Source organism: Symphalangus syndactylus, chromosome 5 (genome assembly GCF_028878055.3).
Source record: "Symphalangus syndactylus isolate Jambi chromosome 5, NHGRI_mSymSyn1-v2.1_pri, whole genome shotgun sequence".
In the NCBI taxonomy this organism is placed as follows: domain Eukaryota; kingdom Metazoa; phylum Chordata; class Mammalia; order Primates; family Hylobatidae; genus Symphalangus; species Symphalangus syndactylus.
In genome coordinates this window covers 55,475,654-55,488,480 of record NC_072427.2, presented here as the reverse complement: position 1 = coordinate 55,488,480, position 12,827 = coordinate 55,475,654, and the positions used below count along the sequence as shown (strand labels likewise).

The following is a 12,827-nucleotide window of genomic DNA, read 5'->3' as shown; positions in this document are numbered from 1 at the left end:
TTCCCTCTAATAGTGTACATGCTTGAGATATTTTGATTTCTATTAAATAGGCTTAATGTGAAATTATATTAAATAATTTTTATTGCTATTTGGAAGACCAGGAAGTGTTCCCAGTTTTCATATTTTGGGTCATGGAGATGCTACTTCCCATCCATTTTGTGACATGTAAGAGTCAGGCCATTTCAAGGAAGGGCCAGAGGAGAGACTTTATGTTTCTGAGAATATACTATGGATTAGGACATGTGGGTTATTCAAAGATCTGTCCTTTTGTGCTTTGAAATCTGAAACGTAGAAACTGTGGCCTCACTGAAGAGGAGTTTTAGAATATGCAAGGGAGATGATCAGGACTGGATCTTGTATTTGGGTACCACGTCCAGTCCTAGACAGCATTGCTAAGGCAAGGAGCTCATAAAAGCCCCAGGCTCTAGCTGTCGGCTACTTACCTCCTGGAGCGGCAGGGTGAGCGGGGCTCAGGCTGGGGAGTCCTGATGGCTGCCTGGTTGTTACAGGATGTTAGAGCTTAGGCCTGGGGACATAGCCCAGTACCCTCCAGTGGTTGTCTCTGTTCCTTACTCTTCAGGTTCCCTGGAGGCAGGAGAGGAGCTGGCCTCATTTCTGGCAGGCACCCGGCTACTGTTATTGAGCAATGCTCCAGGCTGCAGGGATGTCAGAGGAGGAGCCTAATGTCTCCTGATTTTGATTGTTTTATTCTTTTTCCCTAGGCCTTTTACTTGCAGATATCTTGAGTACCTTGTTTGTATATTCACTTTGAAAGCACACATTTAAATGTTTATAAGGAAAAGGTTCTAAAGACATGCATTGATCGATTCATTCAACATTCGGCAAATACTTGTTGAATACCTGCTGTGTGCTAGGCACTGCGGTGGGAGAGCCAGAGGGCTTTGTTGCTCCAAGGAGCTTGCATTCTAGTATTCTAGTTACTTTCACGCATCTGCATTATCTGGGACAGGGACCATTGCGTTTTGTCATATATAAAGCAGCATGTGTCTGCACTACAGTTTGTGTCCACTGTAGATGGGCAAGGATTGAGTGCAAAACCTTCTGGGCCAAAAGGGGTTGGCTTGGGTCAGGCTGCTCAGTAGCTGAGGTCAAAGCATGTGCCACCCCTCCTGATACAGGGATCCTTGCTGATTGTGTGTGACACCAGAGCCTTCACATCTGTCAGCTGGGTTTGTCCTCACAGTAGCTCGAGGAGCAGGCGGGGCAGCATCTGGAGGCTTGGTGCCCTTTCACACCTTGCTGGGACCACCAGCCTGCTCAGCAGTGGCCCATGCCCACCACTGCATCTGCCGCTTTGTTCCGCCTCCGGGACCTGTCAGGCCACAGTACCACCTCCTGTCCCTTCCCCTAGGATCCTAGGGTCTCTGACTTCAATTCCCTGGGCCCAGGTTTGCAAGCCACTCCCTGGGAAGCTGTCCCGGGATCTGTGCCTGTCTACTTCTCTAGTCCACCACCAGGAGGTAGAAAGGGACAGTCTGCTGACCTCCAGTCTTTCCACAACAGTGTCTGAATGGATTCAGGAAATCCTTGCGGAGCCCCAAGATGTGCTGGTGCTGGCTTAGGGGTTGGAGCCACAGCAGCACATGAGACAGGGGAGCCCCCACTTGGTGGGTCTCATCTTCTTTAGAACGTTAGCACTTGTTTAAATTAAAAATAAATTCTACTAGTTGTTACAATCACTGAGTTTCTTTCATTGTGTTTGGTGACTTTGAAGCCAGTTTGGTAGATTCTATTTCATGAATAGTCCTTGCTCTGGTCTGACATCTGGGTCAGTGAGTAGCTTCAGCCCCTCCCTAGAGCCTCCTGTCCTGGGCTGCAGTGACAGGCTGCGGGCCGGTGGGGTACACTCACGCACACCCCTCTAGGAACACTGGGGCCCTGGATACTTATGCCAACGGCAGGCTATTTCTCCCTCCATGTGGAAGTCCTTGAGGTGAAACATTGGGTTTTTAAAAAATATTTTAGTCTTCTATTGTGTCTAGTCTGAAAATAACTTATTTGCTTTTTAATCCTGCGAACATGTTTCCTAATGGAAGGGTCAGAAATGTTCTCCTTGCACTTTCCATTAGTGCTGCAGTTGAGAGAGGGGAGGGGAGTGGTCAGGCTCCCCCTCCTCGTCCCAGGGGCCCTCGCAGGGGCTACTTTGCAGTGTAGACCTTGGGGAAGCAGCTCACCTCCGAGCCTGGTGTATGAGAGCATAATGGTATTAGGTGACTTTTGAAGGGAAAGCAGGTTTTGGAAGAAGATCTGTATATACAAAAATATTGTCTATTTGATCTTCATCTATGAAGGATTCAGAATTGCAGAAGTTTGAAGGATGGCTGGGGGTTTGGGGCCATCTTGCACATGGCTTCCTTTTGGAGTGCCTTTGTTCTTCTGTGACGCCCATGGGGCCTGAGAGTGCGGCTGGATATTCCACCCGGATTGCAGTTCAGTTGGCTGTTGTACAAACTGCTCCTCCTCCCATGCAGTGCACATCCCGGGTCCTGCCGCCCCGCTCAGCTGCACAGCCCATAAAGGACTGGTCCTGCCTATGCACCCCGGACCTCGCCTGCCCAGGAAAAGTTACAGAAAATATCTTCCCCAGGATTCCTGGGCTGCACGACCCTGATCAGCCCCTTTGTGAGAGCTGCTTTGGGTGGAGATAGGGACACAGCTCCTTCTTTCCTCCTGGACTCTTCGTGCATTCAGGGTTCTGAGCTGATGGGGGCCTGGCCACTCCCCAACTGAGCCCGGCCTTGGCTGAGCTAGTCATCACTGTGTGTCCTGGGCTGCTGGCCTGCCTGTTATCTGCAGTGCACAGGTGTGCATGTGTGTGCATAATACACACAAAACACACATACCATGCCCACCTCACACACACCACACACATACCCCATACATACCACACACCACACACATATCATACCCACCTCTCACACACCACACACATACCCCATACACACCACACACCACACACATACCCCATACATACCACACACCACACACATATCATACACACCTCACACACACCACACATACCCCATACACACCACACACATATCATACCCACCTCACACCACACACATACCCCATACACACCACACACCACACACATATCATACCCACCTCTCACACACCACACACATATCATACCCACCTCTCACACACCACACACATACCCCATACACACCACACACCACACACATATCATACCCACCTCTCACACACCACACACATACCCCATACACACCACACACCACACACATATCATACCCACCTCACACACACCACACACATATCATACCCACCTCACACACACCACACACATACCCCATACACACCACACACCACACACATAGCATACCCACCTCTCACACATCACACACATACCCCATACATACCACACACCACACACATATCATACCCACCTCACACACACCACACACATATTGTACCCACCTCACACACAGCACACACATACCCTATACACACCACGCACCACACACATACCCCATACATACCACACACCACACACATATCATACACACCTCACACACACCACACATACCCCATACACACCACACACATATCATACCCACCTCACACCACACACATACCCCATACACACCACACACCACACACATATCATACCCACCTCTCACACACCACACACATATCATACCCACCTCACACACACCACACACATACCCCATACACACCACACACCACACACATATCATACCCACCTCTCACACACCACACACATACCCCATACACACCACACACCACACACATATCATACCCACCTCTCACACACCACACACATACCCCATACACACCACACACCACACACATATCATACCCACCTCACACACACCACACACATATCATACCCACCTCACACACACCACACACATACCCCATACACACCACACACCACACACATAGCATACCCACCTCTCACACATCACACACATACCCCATACATACCACACACCACACACATATCATACCCACCTCACACACACCACACACATATTGTACCCACCTCACACACAGCACACACATACCCTATACACACCATGCACCACACACATACCCCATACATACCACACACCACACACATACCCCATACACACCACACACCACACACATACCCCATACATACCACACACCACACACATACCCCATACACACCACACACCACACACATACCCCATATATACCACACACCACACACCATACACATACCCCATACACACCAAACACATGCCACACATACCACACACCACACACCCACCACACACATACCATGCCCACCTCACACACCACACATTCACCCTATACACACCACACACATACCATACACACCACCCACACCTTATACCTACCACACCACACATACCACACACACCACATAATACCATACATACACACCCCATACACACCACACCCCTCCATACATACCACACACCACACGCAACCCATAGACAGCATACACACATCACACCATACTCTATATACATATCACAGCACCCATACCACACACCACATTCCACGCAGACATCTTATACACACCCCACACACTATACACATACCACACAATAGCATATATACACACACCATGCACATCCCATACACATCCCATACACACCACACCCCATACATACCATATACCACACACTACACCATACACACAAAACACACACACACTCAACTCTTCCACACTACATTACACTCCACACACACACCACACACACAACACATTCACATCACACACACCACATACCACACACCATACATAGCACATTCCACACCCTCCAGGACATCCCCCACCATACACACATGCACCACACACCCACACCATACTACACAGTTACCACATACACACCACACACTCACTACCCACCACATCACATACTCTGTATCTGACGCACACACCACACACCCCCGCCACACACATTTGCATGTAAACTACTCAACGAATGAAACAATGATTGTTTTCCCCAAATTAATACTGCCCCTGCCCTCACACCCCTGGCTGTCCTGGCCGGCACATCCTCTGGTCCTGCCCTCCCTTGGGTCAGCACTGCCTCCTGTGTTTTGGGTGTCTGGCTATGCCCTGTGGCATGCTCAGGTCCTGATTGCGTGGGAGGCTGGCTCCTCTGTTCCAGTGGCCGCCTTCCTGGAGGACACCAGCCTGTTTGCCACCTCTCCTGATGCCCAGAGCGGTGGCCCGTGCGGGAAGTCCTGCTTCCTCCCCTGGCTGTCTGCCCTTCCCCACAGGTCATTTTGTCTCAATGCCGACATCTAAGGGGAGACCCTCAAAGGCACACAGGTGGGTTTGATTATAATGCTGCTGAATATTAAATGCGTTTTGGTGAAACACTCAACCAGTACACACATCTTTAATAAAGTAAAGTGTCCAGGCCCCCTCTGCTCCCACCTGTCTCTCCTCTCCCACCTCTCTCCCCCCTCCCTTCCCCAGAGGACATGGCTGACAAGCCTTTGGGGGGTTTCCCCTTTCTGTGTGCCTTTGCATGTGTGTATGGGCTGGGCAGTGTGTATATTCTCTAGACATCTTGATGGACCTGTAACTGGGATCTACACACGTGCGCTCGCTGTAGCTCACTTACCATTTCCCTCAAAAACAGGCCTGTAAGATCCCTCACTGTAGTGCACATTGCCCTGTCTCTTTAAAAACGCCATTGACTCTTCCAGCACATGAACTCTGCCATCATTTATTTAACCCTTCTCTTATTTATGGGTACTTAGGTTTCCAGTTTTTTAAAAGATTGAGGCAATGAAAATCTTCAGACATCATTTTTTATATATGTGAGTCCTCCTGGAAATGGAGTTTTTGGGCACAAGGATATGCCTATTTAAATTTTTGATACAGAATGCTGAATTGCCTTTCTGAAAGGCTTCATTCTAAAGAAATACACTTCTCAAAAAAAGGGAAAGCTAGCAAAAAAGCAATTCGCTGCCAACAGCTGAATAGAGAGAGGGGGGCTCTCTGAGGCCATGAAGTGGGAAATGTGGCAGCCTGGGAGAAGCCAGGGACCCGGGCAAAGGGTGGCATGGTTACTAACGTTTCCTTTGCTGTTCCCATCCTTCCTGCCCTCCCTCCAAACTCCCAGCAAAGCAATACTGGGGAAAGACAGTAAATAACTAAAATCCTGAGAATTCTCATGAACACTCCTCAATTTGGAGAGAGAGGGACTGTGATGAGGGGAGTTGAGATGGTACCCAGAACCTGATGGCCCTCACCAGCATCAGGAGAAACCTGCTCCCCTCCAGGGCTCCTTCCTAGGGTCCAGCTTGCACTGCATTCTGGGAGAATCCCATAGCCCCATCTTCCCTTTACCCATTGGCCCTTTAATGGTATCCCATTCTCACATTTAGCCCTTTGAATCAATCAACCACCATATTAAAAAATTAATAGATTTAATTTTTTTCAGCAGTTTCAGGTTTATGGAGAAATTCAGCAGAAAGTTTAGGGAGTTCTCCTGTACCCCCTCACCCCATTTCCCCTGTTTCCTCATTATTAACATCTTACATTGGTGTGGTACATTCTTTAGCATTGATGGGGCAGTATTATTATTAACTGGAGCTCATAGTTAAAACATATTAGGGTTTACTCTTCATGTTGTATATTTTATGGGTTTTGACAAATGTGGAATGACTCAGCTACCATGTCTTTGTTTTAGTAGATCATTAGTTGCTTTTTGTCTTACTAGCTGACTCCTGTTTTGAGAAGCCCCTTTTGTCACTCCTTTTGCACCCTGGCTTACTGTGGCGTGGGGCAGGGGTACTGGGGGCCAGCTGGTCTCTGGAGAGCAACACTCACTGCATCCTGCCCCTGCCCCATTCTGCTCCTCTCTGGTCTCAGCAGCCTCCCTTGCTCTTTTCACCTGCCTACCCCAGCACACCTTAGATGCCACTATGGGGCAAGGAAGCTGCCCCCAGTCGGTCCCCAAGGATTCTGCCCAGATAGGGATAAGAATCACCGCGAGCGTTTGCTGAGCGCTTGGGAGGCGCAGGATCGGCGGGAAGGGAAGGCCTGCAGGCTGAGGCGGTCTGCTTTGAGTTTTGCAGCGTTGCCTGCGGTCTCCGTGGGTGAGGGAAAAGGCACAGGGAGGTTCAGAAGTGTTCCTGGCGCCACGGAGCCGGTCAGTGACAGAGCCGGGTCTCAACCCAGGCCGCTGCCCTTGGCAGCCAAGCCCCTTCTTTATTTTGGAATGGCCACCTGGCCAACTGGCACATAGGGAGAACTCATGAAAGGAGGCGTGGCTTACTCCTGAAGGGAGAGGGACACAGGAGCAGCCTTGATGCGCTGCGCCCCCTCCAGGCCCCGAGTCCCTGTCCTTGGAGGAAGCAGGACTCCCAGGTGGGCGAGGTGAAGCAGATGGCTTCCCCCACTGCAAGGAGGAATCCCGGTGCTCCTCTCCACCAGCCTTCCCTTCTGTCGCCCCCTGGCCTCCGCATCAATGTGGGGGAACACTCGGGCGGGATGTATTTTAAAGGAGTGCCTGATGCGTGTGGGTGTGGTGGGGCTGGGGGTGCAGGTGGGGGTGGGGCTGGGGGTGGTTGCAGCGGGGCCTATGCAGGATCCCGGTTGGAGGGGGCTGCAGAGGCTACTGCTGGCCTTGGTGTCGCCATGGCAGCTGGAGAGCGGGCGACTGGTCGCTTGGCGTCCTGCTTGGGGTTGTTGTCCACATCAGTGAGAGGTTCCTGTCCTGCCCGCTCACTGTGAGGCTGGGCAGGGCCGCTTGCCAGTTAACTGTGGGGATTTTTTGTTCGTTTTTTTTTTTTTTGAGACAGAGTCTCGCTCTGTCGCCCAGGCTGGAGTGCAGTGGCGCGATCTCGGCTCACTGCAAGCTCCGCCTCCCGAGTTCACGCCATTCTTCTGCCGCAGCCTCCCGAGTAGCTGGGACTACAGGCGCCTGCCACCACGCCCGGCTAATTTTTTGCGTTTTTTTTTTTTTCTTTGAGACCGAGTCTCGCTGTCGCCCAGGCTGGAATGCAGTGGCGCCATCTCTGCTCACTGCAGGCTCCGCCCCCCAGGGTTCACGCCATTCTCCTGCCTCAGCCTCCCGAGTAGCTGGGACTACAGGCGCCCACTACCTCGCCCGGCTAATTTTTTGTATTTTTTTTAGTAGAGACGGGGTTTCACTGTGTTAGCCAGGAAGGTCTTGATCTCCTGACCTCGTGATCCGCCCGCCTCCGCCTCCCAAAGTGCTGGGATTACAGGCGTGAGCCACCGCGCCCGGCCATTTTTTGCGTTTTTTAGTAGAGACGAGGTTTCACCATGTTAACCAGGATGGTCCAATCTCCTGACCTCGTGATCTGCCCCCCTCGGCCTCCCAAAGTGCTGGGATTACAGGCGTGAGCCACCGCGCCCGGCCAGTTGTGGGGATTATCTGAGAGTTGCTGGAGTGTTCTGCACTTCCCTGCGAACTTTTTACCTGGGTGGGCCGGGAGAGAGGCCAAGCCAAGGGAAGGAGGCAGGATGCCACACACGCCCTGCAGGGAGAGTCATCTGCTGGGCACTGCGACACGCAGAAAGCCAGGAGCCTGAGCCCCGCCTGCGGTTGTTGAGGGAGAATGAACAACTGCTGACTCCCTGGTTCCTGGACGGCCGCATCTCTGTACCTCTGCTCCGGGTCAAACCGGCTGTATGCTTAGCCTCAGGAACATGTGGCAGGTGGCATCCCACGGCCCCATGGCAGGTGGCAGCCCACGGCCCCGTGGCAGGTAACGGTGGTTTTGCAGTGTGGCGTACTGTGGGGGCCAGCAGGGGCACAGCTGGGCAGGCCAGGCTTTCTCTGGCTCAGTATGCAGGGCTGGTTCTTCCCAGAGGTGGCAGAGGTCAGGGAGGAGCTCTTTCCCTGTGTCTCCTGAACAGCTTCATCAGCACACCCTGCAGCGGGGACTCAGTGAGCATCCTGCAGCTCTCTTGTCCCAGAGGGGCTGTGTACGTTCGGCCCTGAGGGCAACCTCTATATTTCCTTTCTGGGGGCTCCCAGATGAGCCCTGCTCCCCCAGGTCATCCTGCTCCATATTGATGTGATAATCCCCTCCTCAGTCCGAAACATCCGGAGGCCCCGTTTGTCCCTAAGAACAGGCTTGAGCCTGGCTGTGGGTGCTCTGTGTGGCGACAGTGGCATGTTCTGTGGCAGCTTCCTTCCTCTGCAGCCTGATGCCTTTGACTCCCAGCCTGATGCACCCTCCTCACCCAGCAGAGGCCCCTCCTTAGCTTTTTCATTTGCTTTCATTTATCTTCCTTCTTTAAGGCTGCCTTTGAGGGTTTACTGGCCAGCAGCGTCAGGTGCAGTCTATAAACTGTGTGCCCTCTCGGGGCCAGGTAGGAGCCCGAGAGGGAATGGGAGAAGTGGTCATGAATGATTGTGAGGACTGCAGAAAGAAGACACGGCTGGGAAGAGCGTGATTACCTCCAGAATTCAGAGATGCCTGCACTGGCTGGGTTTTGAAGAATGAATAGGTGTTTGCCAGGAAGATTCTAGAGGAACAACAGCAACAAAAAATTTAAATATGGGCACAGAAGAGGTGAGGCACAGATGGCACAGGGATTTGGGGTGTGATGAGGCAAGGCAGCCATGGGCAGGGCCTAGGCAGGCCCAGGACCTCAGGCTCTTTGCACGCCATGACTTGAAGGCAATGGCCTTGTCATGCAGCACTGTGCCTCCATGGGCCCCATTAGAGTCCCTGGCTCTTGGTGTACCTTTCATGCCCACACCACGGTAGGAGCAGGCAGGTGGGGTTTGGCCTGGGTTTCCCCCAAATGGACACTAGTCCCTCTTGTGCTTCAGTATCAGAGTGGGCCCATGGGGTAGGAATACATGTTTGGGTTTAGGAGGCCTCCAGCTGGGTGGCTTGCTCCCAGGCAGGAAACACAGATTAGAGAAGTAGCAAGTCGGAAGGCAGCAGCCCTGGATGTTAAAGCTGGAGGAACCTCTTAAGGAATGGGTGTCAGCTCCCTCGTTTGACGTGGTAGGAAGATGAGGGTGAGGGGGGTTGGGAGCAGGTGCTGAAGCTGGAGCCTGAACCCCCATTATCTCAGTGCGGCCATCATCCTTCATGGTAAGGAAACTGAGGCACAGGCAGGTTACATAGTCTTCTCAGGATGTCAGTGGCAGAGCTAGGACGTGAACCAAAGTGTCTGTCTCTGCAGCTCAGTTCTGTGCGAAGTCCAGGCAGATGGTGCTGATCAGTAAGGGGTGCTGGCTGAGCACTGATGGCCACCTGCATCTCAAGGAGAAACAGTGTCACCTGCTAATCTGATGGATTCTCTGGGCACCAGCACGTGGGCACCATCGCCCTTTCTCCGCAAGGGGTTTGTTTCGTGTATTTGGTAGAACATCCCCCAGCCTACTAGGTGTGGCATGCACTATGCCACAAGCTCTGTATCTCATGCAGCATTTTGTACTTTGAAAAAACAAGCTGGGAACAGAACCCTGATGAATGTGTTTCATTTCCTGTCAGAGCAAATGAAACCTGAAATATTAATGGCACCAGATTTCCCTTATCTTCCTACAAAAGGGCTTGAAAAATGTACTCCCCACAAGCTTAGCATGCAACTCTGCTACCTGTGGCCCGAAATCACTAGTTGTCCATACTCACTGACCTTTGGAAATAAACATGAAGGTTCACTTGAAGACTTGGGGGAGAATCACGGTCAACCTGTGACTCTTGGTTTTTCAGATATTCGGCCGCTCTGGAGAGCCTTGGAGTTCCAGCTGCTCTAGAGGTTCTGGGGAGGGAGCTGTTAGCCTCCCATATGAGCGTGTGGCCCATCGTTGCCATCCACACCTGCCCCTCTGTGGGTGAATCAGTGGTTTCCTTTCTCAGCTGGTTGACACTTCATTTGTTTGTGTTCTTTTTCTTTACAGTCTCCTGAATATTTACGCATTGCTGAATCTCCTGTGGACAAACCACCAACAGGCCAGGACTGTCCTGTGGACAGACGGCGTGAGCCTCTTCTTGTGTCTGGAGATTCTGAGTGAGTAGAACCCGTCACGATCCCCACTGCACTTAATGTGGCATTCATGCATGAGTCTGGGCTGATGTGCTAATTGGGGGCCGTAAGAAGAGTTATAGCCACCATGGCCCTCACCTTTCTCTAACAAAAGCTTAAACACGGCTATGCTAAATATTTTTGCTTTCTGCTTTCACAAACTTCACATACACTTACATTTATTTTGAGGCGAAAGGGGAAGAACAGACATTTACAGGGGACCAGTTGCTAGGAGAAGACTGTGCATTACCTGTGACCCTGTCAGTCTCACCTCAGAGATCCTGTCCCTGGGACACCCCAGGTCCCTTTTCCCAGCTGCACTGAGTGCCTCCGTCCTCCTGGTGGAGCTGTGCTGCTTTCTTGGGCAGCCTCCCTTCCCCATGGGGTGCAGATGGGCCGGGGGCATCCGGTGGTCAGTTCTTCCCAGGGACCCAGGAGGAGGGGCCGGCAGAAAGTGGGCAGGTTCTTTTCGCTCAACCTGGCAATTACAATTCCTAAATTGTTCAGCACCCCAGGCTGCTTGCCTTGACCCAGGTGGCCAGTCCCAGGCATCGCCAGTGTGGGCAGGGCCCTCCCCAGGGGCAGCAGCAGGGCAGCCCAAGACACTGGTGGCCACCACAGTTAGTCCCCATGAGGCGATTGTGCAGGACACGTTCTTGAGCTGCCTGCAGGGTCTGGTTATGGGAGCAGCTCAGCCCCTCCTGCAGAGCGGGAGCATCTTCAACAGCCGGCAATTGTCCCACAGGAGCTCTGTGCCCAGTGGAATATCTTAGGGCAGTGCACAATGGGGCCACAGCTGTGTCACAGCCATGCTTTGTCCTTTAGTGGGCCATCTGAGCCATGTTCCACCTGCCTGTTCTGACACACTGCTCTCCCTCGATGACCCTGCTCCCATTGGCCTCCCCATAGTTTCGATCTGTAACCCAGACCCTGTTCCCAGGAGCTGGCTCAGCCCCATCCTGCTCCACACCCTGTCTCAGGGGACATCCTAACCTGCCCGGCCTGTCCTGCTCCTGCCTCTCAACCCAGAACACTGAAGGTCCTTCAGGTATTAGGTGAGACCTTAGAAGCAGGGACAGCAGGATTTATCCCACATGCACCATGCACTGTGCTGAGGAAGCCACGGTCACTCCCCTAATGGTCACTAGGGGTGAGGAAACTGAGGTTGTTGCCCATGTGGTAGAACTGGAATTCAGAGCCTCAGCCACGCCTCAGTCACCACACCACGCCCTGTGCACGACACTGGGGAAACCAGACAGCTAGGAGTGGCCTGTGCCTTGGGATGCTTACCCAGACCACCCACCCTCACCCCCTTTGCACCTCAAAGGCTTGGTCTACTTTTCAGACACAGTTTTTATGTTGTCAGCATGACACATATGCATATTTTAAGACGTCAAATAGTTTTATAAGTTTTATGGAAAAAAATAGCAGACCCCTGGCCTCCCAGACCATCTCCCTACAGCCCCTGCCCTGCCCCACTCCCCATAGATTACCACTTCTAGCTCTTGTCGCTTCTTCCTCTGGATTTATCTCCACGTTTGTAAAGAATATGGGCACGCTGCTATTTCTTAGTCTCCTGTTGTGGTCAAGATGATTGAACTCATAGATTTCCCTCCTGAGAGCTGCTCCATCTAACCCTAACCCTAACTCTAACATAGAGTTATGTCATCATTTAGGTGAACCCTTATGCAGTGTGTATCAGTCAGGATAGGCTGCCTCATGAGGCAGGAACAAGCATCCCCAGAGCTGAGAGAGTTCCGTTTCTCTAGCCTCCTGCCCTGGGGGT

The 12,827-nt window shown here is 52.0% G+C and overlaps 1 protein-coding gene across 8 annotated transcripts in view; it reads left to right on the top strand.

Annotated features, from left to right (window-relative positions):
- APBA2 (amyloid beta precursor protein binding family A member 2) overlaps positions 1-12,827 on the top strand; it is a 231,448-nt gene that overhangs the window by 25,474 nt on the left and 193,147 nt on the right. For 7 of the 8 annotated variants that reach the window (XM_055278513.2, XM_055278504.2, XM_063639044.1 and 4 more), the window contains one exon: positions 10,917-11,026. The gene's annotated coding sequence lies outside the window, so the exon portion shown is untranslated. Of the gene's footprint in view, positions 1-10,913; positions 11,027-12,827 lie in introns of those variants that run through there. The other variant, XM_055278507.2, reaches the window with a different exon arrangement.